Source organism: Rhinoderma darwinii, chromosome 8 (assembly GCF_050947455.1).
Source record: "Rhinoderma darwinii isolate aRhiDar2 chromosome 8, aRhiDar2.hap1, whole genome shotgun sequence".
NCBI lineage: Eukaryota > Metazoa > Chordata > Amphibia > Anura > Rhinodermatidae > Rhinoderma > Rhinoderma darwinii.
In genome coordinates this window covers 8,434,888-8,446,544 of record NC_134694.1, presented here as the reverse complement: position 1 = coordinate 8,446,544, position 11,657 = coordinate 8,434,888, and positions in this window count along the sequence as shown.

The following is an 11,657-nucleotide window of genomic DNA, read 5'->3' as shown; positions in this document are numbered from 1 at the left end:
ATGCTCTGCATGTTCTGACGTCTTTCTATCATCGTCAGCAGTAACTTTTTCAGTAATTTTTGGTACAGTGTCTCTTCTGTGGGCTCGGACCGGACCGGGCAGACGTCACTACCCACATGCGTTAATTAGCTTGACGTCCATGACCCAGTCGCCGGCTCACTGATTGTCCTACCTTGGATCACTTTTGGTCGATACTGACCACTGTATACCGGGAACACCCCACAAGACCAAACGTTCTGGAGATGTTCTGACCCAGTCGTCCAGACTTCACAATTTGGCGCTTGTCACAGTCGCTCTGATCCTTACACTTCTCTATTTTCCTGCTTCCAATATCAACTTCGAGGACTGACTGGTCACTTGCTGCCTCATATACCCCATCCCCCCCCCCATGTCAGACGCCATTGAAACCAGATCATCAATGTCATCACGTCACCTGTCAGTGGTTTTAATGGTATGGCTGAATGATGTGTGTATGTATCTTCTATGTCCAATGATCCAGATTATCAGGTCCCATTGATGCCGGATTAAACGAATTCAACCCCTATGACAATCCAAGGAAAAAACAAAATAAACGGCGCAACTTGCTCTATGACCACTAGGTGGCAGAACTGCATTTATATTATTTTTCCAAACACGTTTTTTCTGGGGCCCCCCCTCTGCTGGGTATCACACAACCCCCCCCCCCCTTGTAGATAGTGCCTCCCTATAGATTCCACCACACAGCGCCCCCCTATAGATAGCACCATACACAGCCCCTGCAGATAACGCCATACAGCCCCCCTGTAGATAACGCCATACAGACTCCCTCTGTAGATAACGCCATACAGCCCCCCTGTAGATAACGCCATACAGCCCCCCTGTAGATAACGCCATACAGCCCCCCCTGTAGATAACGCTATATAGCCCCCCCCCCCCCCAAAAAAAAACGTCCTATAGTTTGTCCTACAAAAGACATGCATCCCCTATCCACAGGATAGGGGATACATGTGTGATCACTGGCAGCGATAAGGAGAACGGGGGACCGAAAGTCCCCCGAAGTTCTCCATGACTAACCTCGGACTTCCGGCGTCTGCGCAGTTCAATAAAAATGAAAGGAGCGCTGGTCACGCATGCGCACAAGCGCGACCGGCGCTCCATTCATTTCTACGGAGCTGCCGACACAGACCCCGGAAGTCCGAGGTTTGTCATGGAGAACTTAGGGGGGACTTTCGGTCCCCCGTTCTCCTCATCGCTGCCAGCGATCACACATGTATCCCCTATCCTGTGGATAGGGGATACATGTCTTATGTAGGAACAACCCCTTCAGTGGCGTCGCGCTGTAGCAGCCATAGCGGCTGCTAGCGGAGCCTGCGGCCATGGGAGGGGGCCGTGCCGGCGGGTGGCACGGGCCCCCTCATGCTGCAGGCCCTGTAGAAGTCACTACGGCTGCTATAGCGGTAGTTACGCCACTGCGTATAAGTTTGTACGGCGTAAAACTACAGCTCCCAGCATGGCCGGAACAATGGTAAGGATATGCTGGGAGATGCGGTTTCACAAAAAAAATCCTATCACCATCATCTCGCTGCAGATCATACAGTGACTACATTACTGATTAGAGGCAGAATAAACATTTACATTAAGTGACTCACCGGTGACGTCTCAGATTCTAGTTCTTTTCTTCTCCCTCCGGTTCAGACATCTATGATGGATTTCTCCCGGCCATGACCCATTTCTGCAGTTTTCCGTTTAGATGTCTTCAGCTTCTCACTTTTAAAACATTTCTGCACCTATAAAGAAAGTTACAATTCTCAACACATCTAAATATAACTGTCACAAACACACAACATGTCCCCTGTAGATAGTGACCTACATAGAAGCCCCTGTAGATAGTGCCCACATATGGACTCCAGAGCTGCAAGGCAATAGTGCTAACCACTGAGCCACCGTGCTGCCCTACATATAGCTTCCCCTATAGTTAGTGCTCCACGTATAGCCCACCTCTGTAGATAGTGTCTCACATATAGCTCCCCCTGTATATAGTGTCCCACATATAGCCCACCCCTGTAGACTGTGCACTACATATAGCCACCCTGTTGCTAGTGCCCCACAGGTAACCCACCCCTGTATATAGTGTCCCACATATAGACCCCCCTGTATATAGTGTCCCACATATAGACCCCCCTGTATATAGTGGCCCACATATAGACCCCCCTGTATATAGTGGCCCACATATAGAGCCCCCTGTATATAATGGCCCACATATAGAGCCCCCTGTATATAGTGGCCCACACCCCCACATATAGACCCCCCTGTATATAATGGCCCACATATAGAGCCCCCTGTATATAATGGCCCACACCCCCACATATAGACCCCCCCTGTAGCTACTGCCCCACATATAGACCCCCTATATATAATAGCCCACATAAAGATGACACCCCCCCCCCCCCCATAGATAATGCCATTCACATTTTTATGAGGGGAAAAAAAACAAAAACTTGACATACTCACATTCTCCGGTTCCCACGCTGTTCACTGGCGATGCAGACATGCTCTCTTCTGAGCATGTCTGCAGGAGCTGAACGAGCGTCCTCCAATGACGCTGATTGGCGGGGCAGAATGACTTGCCCCGCCAATCAGCACCTTCCAAGCATGGAAGCGGCGCGATGATGTCATCGCGCCGCTAGCCAATCAGTGTCATTGTAAGGCACTGGATGGTCAGGCACGGAACATGCCCGGCCATTCATGTATTTGGCTGCCGCTAGCACTGGGGCCCCCTCCGGTGCTAGCGACACCTACAGGCATGAGATGGCCTGTGTAAGGCTCGGCGTCGCGGGCCCCACAGTAGCGACGCTACCGCTGTAGTAGCCATAACGGCTGCTAGCGGCGCCACCGGGCCCCCTCAAGCCCCGGGCCCCGTAGCAGCCGCTACTGCTGCTACCGCGGTAGTTACGCCACTGGTATTGGCATTAACTTGCCCTTTCCATTCAGCAGCTCCGACATGTCAGGTCAGTGGGTACATTTAAATGAATTTGTGCTAAGCATAGACAGGGCAATGACGCTTGGATAGATGACGGGAAGCCCTGAGGCAGAGCGGTGATTATAATGTTAAAAAATGACAGACACAATTCAGCAGGAAAAAAAAACTGGAAAATATCCAACAAAACTGATGTGTTCATCCTGATCTTCCTGGTTCATGAATAAAATGTTAGAAGCACCGGGACACTAAACCTGGGCATAGGCTGACCATCGTCCCATAAGGCCACATTTCAGCCTCCAGATTTGTGGCAGACGCTTATCCCACTGCTCTAATAATAGATCGTACAATTCTGCCGATCCGAACGTCAGCGTTAATAGGGTAAAAGCTGTCGGACAAATAATCAAACGCCAAATTTACAGCGGAATAGCAGTAACTGAGGTAGACGAGGGGAATGCAACACGACAGTGCGGATTTATAGACCATGTAGGGACCAAGGAAAGCAGAGCGACAAGCCATAGGAGCATTGCAATGGCAGCCGTATTGGTTGTCAACAATACGGAAAATTAGAAATGGGGGTAAAAAATATTTAAGGAGGAGACGTTTAAAAATGACCCTAAAGTCAATCTATTTGCTGTGCACTTAAATGCTGGGATGGGGCTGAATGCAGTTTTTAATGGGGTGACTGACAGGAAGTGCAAAGAAATAACTGACCCCCCCCCCATGATTTACATCCATAGGTGTCCGCACTGCAGTGAGTCTTATAACACTCCTACACTATAATAAGCTGCTGAATTCAGGGTTACTGGCCCTTTAAGTAACTGAGTTATAACTTATGCAAGAAACTTCACATTCAGTCCCAGACAGTCCTAAAAACCTCAAGTGAGTCACTGCGGTGAAGAAAGGACAGAAATAGCAGATGTACTTCTCTAGTAAATTCAGCAACACCTGTAAGCCGCTCAGACTGGTAAAAATGTAATGTGCAAATGGATTTCTTACTGTGCAGAATAGAGAAACGACAAGACAAACCATTATATATATATATATATATATATATATATATCACTTCGTAGTAATAATCTGCAAATTACTGTTATTACACACGATTTCACTTACCATCAGCCATACAGTAAATATAAGGAACATAATACTGAGTGTACAATTATCATACTGCCCCCTGTGTCCAAGAAAATAACTACTATAATACTGCCCCCTATATACAAGAATATAACTACTATAATACTGCATCCTATATACAAGAATATAACTACTATAATGCTGCTCCCTATATACAAGAATATAACTACTATAATACTGCCCCCTATATACAAGAATATAACTACTATAATACTGCTCCTATATACAAGAATATAACTACTATAATACTGCCTCTATATACAAGAATATAACTACTATAATACTGCACCTATATACAAGAATATAACTACTATAATACTGCCCCTATATACAAGAATACAACTACTATAATACTGCTCCTATATACAAGAATATAACTACTATAATACTGCCCCCTATACACAAGAATATAACTACTATAATACTGCCCCTATATACAAGAATATAACTACTATAATACTGCCCCTATATACAAGAATACAACTACTATAATACTGCTCCTATATACAAGAATATAACTACTATAATACTGCCCCCTATATACAAGAATATAACTACTATAATACTGCTCCTATATACAAGAATATAACTACTATAATACTGCCCCTATATACAAGAATATAACTACTATAATACTGTTCCCTATATACAAGAATATAACTACTATAATACTGCCCCTATATACAAGAATATAACTACTATAATACTGCCCCCTATATACAAGAATATAACTACTATAATACTGCCCCCTATATACAAGAATATAACTACTATAATACTGCATCCTATATACAAGAATATAACTACTATAATACTGCCCCCTATATACAAGAATATAACTACTACAATACTGCCTCCTATATACAAGAATATAACTACTATAATACTGCCCCTATATACAAGAATATAACTACTATAATACTGCCCCTATATACAAGAATATAACTACTATAATACTGCTCCCTATATACAAGAATATAACTACTATAATACTGCCCCCTATATACAAGAATATAACTACTATAATATTGCCCCCTATATACAAGAATATAACTACTATAATACTGCCCCTATATACAAGAATATAACTACTATAATACTTCCCCCTATATACAAGAATAAAACTACTATAATACTGCTCCTATATACAAGAATATAACTAATATAATACTGCTCCTATATACAAGAATATAACTACTATAATACTGCCTCCTATATACAAGAATATAACTACTATTATACTGCCCCTATATACAAGAATATAACTACTATAATACTGCCCCGTATATACAAGAATATAACTACTATAATACTGCCCCGTATATACAAGAATATAACTACTATAATACTGCCCCGTATATACAAGAATATAACTACTATAATACTGCCCCTATATACAAGAATATAACTACTATAATACTGCCCCCTATATACAAGAATATAACTACTATAATACTGCTCCTATATACAAGAATATAGCTACTATAATACTGCTCCTATATACAAGAATATAACTACTATAATACTGCCCCCTATATATAAGACTATAACTACTATAATACTGCCCCCTATATACAAGAATATAACTACTATAATACTGCCCCCTATATACAAGAATATAACTACTATAATACTGCCCCCTATATACAAGAATATAAGTACTATAATACTGCCCCTATATACAAGAATATAACTACTATAATAATGCTCCTATATACAAGAATATAACTACTATAATACTGCTCCTATATACAAGAATATAACTACTATAATACTGCCCCTATATACAAGAATATAACTACTATAATACTGCCCCCTATATACAAGAATATAACTACTATAATACTGCCCCCTATATACAAGAATATAACTACTATAATACTGCTATATACAAGAATATAACTACTATAATACTTCTCCTATATACAAGTATATAACTACTATAATACTGCCCCCTATATACAAGAATATAACTACTATAATACTGCACCTATATACAAGAATATAACTACTATAATACTGCTCCTATATACAAGACTATAATACTGCCTCCTATATACAAGAATATAACTACTATAATACTGCTCCCTATATACAAGAATATAACTACTATAATACTGCACCTATATACAAGAATATAACTACTATAATACTGCCCCTATATACAAGAATATAACTACTATAATACTTCTCCTATATACAAGAATATAACGACTATAATACTGCTCCCTATATACAAGAATATAACGACTATAATACTGCACCTATATACAAGAATATAACTACTATAATACTGCCCCTATATACAAGAATATAACTACTATAATACTGCCCCTATATACAAGAATATAGCTACTATAATACTGCTCCTATATACAAGAATATAACTACTATAATACTGCCCCTATATACAAGAATATAACTACTATAATACTGCCCCCAATATACAAGAATATAACTACTATAATACTGCCCCTATATACAAGAATATAACTACTATAATACTACCCCCTATATACAAGAATATAACTACTATAATACTGCCGCTATATACAAGAATGTAACTACTATAATACTGCCCTCTATATACAAGAATGTAACTACTATAATACTGCCTCCTATATACAAGAATATAACTACTATAATACTGCCCCTATATACAAGAATATAACTACTATAAGGCCTCATTTACACGAGTGTAATATACGCGCGTGCTTTTCACGCGTGTCGTACGCACCTATATTACTCTATGGGGCAGTGCAGACGATGCGTGAATTTTGCGCAGCGCGAGTGCGTTGCGTAAAACTCACATGATGTTCTATAATCGTGCGTTTTTCGCGCATCACGCACCCATTGAAGTCAATGGGTGCGTGAAAACCACGAAGGTTGCGAACTGCGTGATTCGCGCAAGAGCTGTCAAACTGAATGTAAACAGAAAAGCACCATGTGCTTTTCTGTTTACAAACATCCGAACGGAGTGTCTTAGACATGAGCGAACCGAACTTTACCGGGTTCGTCCGAACTCGTTTTGACCGAACCCGGCAGGAGACAGTCACTGTGCAGGGTGCTGAAAGAGTTTAAACTGGTTCAGCACCCTGGACAGTGACTTCTGATTCCAATATACGTGAACGTGTAAAAAAAAAAAAAAAGTTCTGACTTACCGATAACTCCCGGCTTCTTCCTCCAGTCTGACCTCCTGGGATGACAATTCAGTCCAAGTGACAGCTGCAGCCAATCACAAGCCAAGCACAGGCTGCAGCGGTCACATGGACTGCAGCGTCATCCAGGGAGGTGGGGCCAGATGTCAAGAGAGGCGCGTCACCAAGGACGCGTCACCAAGGCAACGGCCGGGAAGTTCTCGGTAAGTACGAACCTCTTTTTTTTTAAACAGGTTACTCGATATGGTGATCGGAATTCACGGTCGAGGGTGCTGAAATAGTTACTGCCGATCAGTTAACTCTTTCAGCACCATGGACTGACTGACGTCGACTAGCCTCATCTCTATGATGGCGGCTGCGCGAAAATCACGCAGCCGCGCATCATACACGGATGACACACGCAGCTGTCAAGTGCCTTTTGCGCACGCAAAACGCTGCGTTTTTTGTGCGCGCAAAACGCACACGCTCGTGTAAATGAGGCCTAATACTGCCCCCTATATACAAGAATATAACTACTATAATACTGCCCCCTATATACAAAAATATAACTACTATAATACTGCCCCCTATATACAAGAATATAACTACTATAATACTGCTCCTATATACAAGAATATAACTACTATAATACTGCCCCCTATATACAAGAATATAACTACTATAATACTGCCCCCTATATACAAGAATATAACTACTATAATACTGCCCCCTATATATAAGACTATAACTACTATAATACTGCCCCCTATATACAAGAATATAACTACTATAATACTGCCCCCTATATACAAGAATATAACTACTATAATACTGCCCCCTATATACAAGAATATAACTACTATAATACTGCCCCCTATATACAAGAATATAACTACTATAATACTGCCCCCTATATACAAGAATATAACTACTATAATACTGCTCCTATATACAAGAATATAACTACTATAATACTGGTCCTATATACAAGAATATGTCTCCTATATACAAGAATATAACTACTATAATACTGCTCCTATATACAAGAATATAACTACTATAATACTGGTCCTATATACAAGAATATGTCTCCTATATACAAGAATATAACTACTATAATACTGCCCCTATATACAAGAATATAACTACTATAATACTGCCCCTATATACAAGAATATAACTACTATAATACTGCTCCCTATATACAAGAATATAACTACTATAATACTGCCCCTATATACAAGAATATAACTACTATAATACTGCTCCTATATACAAGAATATAACTACTATAATACTGCCCCCTATATACAAGAATATAACTACTATAATACTGCCCCCTCTATACAAGAATATAACTACTATAATACTGCCCCCTATATACAAGAATAACTACTATAATACTGCCCCCTATATACAAGAATATAACTACTATAATACTGTTCCTATATACAAGAATATAACTACTATAATACTGCCCCCTATATACAAGAATATAACTACTATAATACTGCCCCTATATACAAGAATATAACTACTATAATACTGCCCCCTATATACAAGAATATAACTACTATAATACTGCCCCCTATATACAAGAATCTAACTACTATAATACTGCTCCTATATACAAGAATATAACTGCTATAATACTGCTCCCTATATACAAGAATATAACTACTATAATACTGCCCCTATATACAAGAATATAACTACTATAATACTGCTCCCTATATACAAGAATATAACTACTATAATACTGCCCCTATATACAAGAATATAACTACTATAATACTGCTCCTATATACAAGAATATAACTACTATAATACTGCCCCCTATATACAAGAATATAACTACTATAATACTGCCCCCTCTATACAAGAATATAACTACTATAATACTGCCCCCTATATACAAGAATAACTACTATAATACTGCCCCCTATATACAAGAATATAACTACTATAATACTGTTCCTATATACAAGAATATAACTACTATAATACTGCCCCCTATATACAAGAATATAACTACTATAATACTGCCCCTATATACAAGAATATAACTACTATAATACTGCCCCCTATATACAAGAATATAACTACTATAATACTGCCCCCTATATACAAGAATCTAACTACTATAATACTGCTCCTATATACAAGAATATAACTGCTATAATACTGCTCCCTATATACAAGAATATAACTACTATAATACTGCCCCTATATACAAGAATATAACTGCTATAATACTGCCCCTATATACATGAATAACTATTATAATACTTGCTCCTATATACAAGAATAGAACTATAAATATTGCAGCCTATTCAGACCATTTTGTTTGCTCTCTCTATTTAATCTATGGAAGATTTTGGTTTTTGGGGTAGATGTCTTGTCTGCTTTTCATCAGCTGTACACATGGACCACCTCCCCCTTGCCCAGAATCATCCGGATGCTCATTTGAATGTTCTATTAATGATCTACAGGTGTGTTTAATGCATTTATTTTAGCCCCCCACCGGTCGGAGCAGCAATCTTGCCGCCCCCCCCCCCCCCCGGCCTTCCATACACCTTGATGAAGTCGATTATACATGATACAAGACGGCTCTTTGTTTTCCATGGAATCCGGTGTGTTTGAAGTCGGGCCTATTGTTCTTTTTAGATGCCTGGAGGGGCAAATTGACTTTGTTGTATAGGGTGACACACAGCAGCATTCTTCACATGTAGCCTGGAGTCTTGGATTTCCTTCCAGAAGACCGGTCTGACCGGTTGATCCGGGGATCGTATTCCTGAGTGGATTGCAGCTTCACAACTCATAGCCCGAGGATTGTTGTCTGAAGAAGGTAAGCTGTGGCTGTGGCTGTGGCTGCTTGGCATGTCGGGAGGAATGTTCTTGTGACATGTTGAGAAGTTGTGAGGACTTGTCTATGAAGGTGGGGTTGGTGGTTGGTGGTGGAGTAACATCTTTCTTTCTTATTAACCAGATCTTTTAATTACACAAGGAGAACTTTCTTGCGCTGACGGATTTACTGAGAACATCTTCAAGGATAGACGTCTTAGTGCACGTCTTGTATGCTACGGGGAACGTCCACTTCAAGGCGGGTCCTCAAAAAATACTCAGTGTGTCCTTCGTATGACATGAAGAGTCCATGAATTATTAGATGGGCTGAGTCAAAGTCTAGAAGCTCAATGATGCCTGGTCTGAAGTTATATTAAAGATGGCGGAGGGGTTGGGGACCAAAGATCTTCAGCGCCATGGAGGGGTTGGGGACCAAAGATCTTCAGCGCCATGGAGGGGTTGGGGACCAAAGATCTTCAGCGCCATCATTGCTCTACCATTAATGGCTGGTGCCTGACCTGACTCACACTGTCTCAAAGTCACTTTTTTTTGGGGGGGGGGGGGAGGATTTGGGATCAGAAATTATTGGCCATTTCAATTTATGAACCGTCAATTAATTTTCTGTTTTTGGATGACAACTGATTAGATTTCAGATAAGATACTGAGCTGGTATCACTGCTACGTAGTGTGCCGAGCTGGTGTATCTAAGCTTTTAATGGTTGGTACCACCTGCTGAACTAGGTTTCTAAGCCTTTCTTGTGTGATACGGTCTGCTGAGCCGCTGTATCAAAGTCTATCCTGTGTGATACAGTCTGGTGAGGTGGTGTATCTAATTCTATCATGTGTGATACTATCTGCTTAACCAGTTTATCTAATTCCATTATGTACGATACGGTCTGCTTGATTGCTGTATCAAATCCTATCATGTGTGATACTGTCTGCAGAGCCGGTGTATCTAAGCTTATGTGATACGGTTTGCTGAGCCGGTGTATCTAAGCTTGTGATACAGTCTGCTGAGCTGTGTATCTAAGCCTTCGTGTGATACGGTTTGCTGAGGCCTATGATCATTATATACTAAATGAATTCTGGGTAATGATGTCACCCCTATAATATAGATATACATGGAGGACGGAGCCGTCTGACTGGGTCACATGACTCATCGTGCGGTCGTCTATAATACAATGAATCACGCGGTGCAGGTAACACCTGGGTCTGAGGCTTTATGTCAAGTTAAGACCTGTTTATAAGGAATAATCCATCCGCAAATAAGGAATCGGACGTTATCATGGACCCTATAGATGCCCTCGGGTCACATTTCTTCATTAGAGCTAGAGCTTCACCGCGCCTATACTTCTGCAACATCAGCCGCCAACATTAAAGGGGGTTTCCACTTTACATAAGTAAAAGCTTATTCATTATATGAGACCTGAAACATTCTAATAAACTTTGTGTTCCAATTCCTGGCCATTTTCAAATGCTCTGCTTGCTGTCAGTGATGAGGGACATTCTTGTTTACAATTGCAGCAAACTCAGCTGTGATAAGTGTTCATTTAGTCACAGGATGGAAACAATTTTTCAATTCA